Source organism: Manihot esculenta, chromosome 15 (assembly GCF_001659605.2).
Source record: "Manihot esculenta cultivar AM560-2 chromosome 15, M.esculenta_v8, whole genome shotgun sequence".
Lineage (NCBI taxonomy): Eukaryota > Viridiplantae > Streptophyta > Magnoliopsida > Malpighiales > Euphorbiaceae > Manihot > Manihot esculenta.
The window spans coordinates 23,372,474-23,374,622 of record NC_035175.2 but is presented as its reverse complement, the minus strand read 5'-3'; positions in this window follow the sequence as shown (position 1 = coordinate 23,374,622).

Sequence of the window (2,149 nt, the reverse complement as noted above, 5' to 3'; positions counted from 1 at the left end):
TTTGGCTTCCGAAGGGAAGTTCGGCCCCCGAATGTTGCATGGTGTTACATGCGATTGGGCAGCCGACGATGAGTTGGCCAGCCAGCTGAGTCATGTTTGTTTTGACAGATGTTGGCCTCAGATTCTTGCCATGGAATGACCACGTCTCTTATGACTCATCTGTACATGTTTTTGGTTGTTCTCACAGCAGTTTGAGGTGCTTGCAAAGGTATTGAGAGTTGAGAGAAACAAACGTGAGTTTGAGAGAGTTTGAGAGTGTGAGAGGAGGTGATCCGTTTTCCCTTGTTTAGAGTGTGTAGCTTCTTACGACAGGAGGTAAGTGATGTTCTTGAATATGTTTTCTGAAGGTTTTAGGGGGATTTGTGGAAGGAGATGCATGTTTAGGTTCTTAATGATAGTTTTGATGAGTTATGCATGTATACATGTGTATATGTTATGTTTGTTTTGTTGTTTGGGGTTATTAGCTAGTCTTGGACCCCTGTGATCATTGAAGGAAAGAAGGAGATGGTTTGTCGTTGAAACTGAGTTCTGGAGGAACTCAGGTTCGGCAGCCGAAAGTTCATTCGGCCGCCGAACCTCTTGCATGGTGGCTTAGGCTGCCATAGCTTGCCCCCGCGAGTTGTGCATGTTCGGCTCTGTTTGGGGGATTCGGCCGCCGAAGGTGCCGCCGAAGGGTAGAGACTTTCGTCTCTGGAGTGCCTTGTGGCCTCCGAAACTTGCCCCCGAAAGGGTTCGGCCGCCGAACATAGAGATTCGGCCGCCGAAGGTGCTTGAGTTTCGTCTCTGGGAGGACATTCGGCCGCCGAACCTGCCGCCGAAAGTGTTCTGTCCAGCTTTTCTTTTGCATGCTTTGCATGGCTAGTTAAGTGAGTTTCAGGGGATTCTTGGGGAGTGTAATAGAAGTATTGATAAGTTAGTTTGGTCCCTCATTTGAGTCCATCTGTATAGGTACAGACCAGAGGAACCAGAGAGAGCAGCAGTGAGTACTGCTCCAGAGATTCAGAACCTGCAGAGTCAGTCAGTCCAGAGCCAGAGGTGAGTGGAACTAAACTTATGACTTTTAATTGAACCACAAACTGCTTTTAGCATATCTCATGCATCATGTTTATGCCATAGGTTGATTGCATTAGTATTCACGAATATGTTGCATTGCATTGTTATTTGATGATGTGAGTAAATGCTGAATGATCCAATAGTCACAGACAGGAAGACCAGGAGCCTTTGACTACGCCCTGTCACGTATAGCAAAGACCAGGAGCCTTTGACTATGCCCTGGCAGGTATATAGCAAAGTCCAGGAGCCTTTGACTACACCCTGGCAATGGTAAGTTCACAGGTGTTATATACACATATACATATATGACAGGAAGACCAGGTGCTCGATTCTACGCCCTGGCACAGAGTTACTGGGACTATGTGGTGACAGGTTTACTCTTGATGTGGCTTGTCTGTGATATGGCGCATTCCATGAGATCATATTTTACTGAGATGTTTTACTGTTCTACTCACTGGGCTATAGAGCTCATCCCACTCCCTTAACCCCAGTTTTGCAGGTTCAGTGTACAGTGTACAGGGACAGTCCAGCAGAGTACAGGAAAAGTGAAGAGATCTGTAATAGCTTAGAGTGGACATGTAATATGAAAGAAATGTAATAGTGATTGCTTGACCTAGTGATGTATGTGTTGTACATGATCTGTATATGTATATATGTTTTCCTGTATGTGAAAACCAGGCTTAACAGGTATGAGTTACCCATCTAGAGCAAGCTCTAGTCAGGGATACAAAGTACAGAGTACATGAGTACAGAGTACAGAGATAGTGCATGCACAGGTTAAGCCCTGGTTCAGAAAAGAGTTTTATTTTCACTGAAAATGTATGATCATGTATGAGGTTTACAGGTACACAGAGAGTATAGCAGGCTTGCTACGGGTTCTGGCGGCCTTAAGCCGACCTGAATCCTAGCGCCGGTGACGGTCCTTTTTGGGGTCGTTACACATCTCCTTCCCTAATCTTCAACTGGTGGTATCCGGATCTCAGATCTATTTTAGAAAAACAACCTGCTCCTGCCAGCTGGTCGAATAGATCATCGATCCTGGGTAACGGATACTTGTTTTTGATAGTGACTTTGTTCAACTGTCTGTAGTCGACAC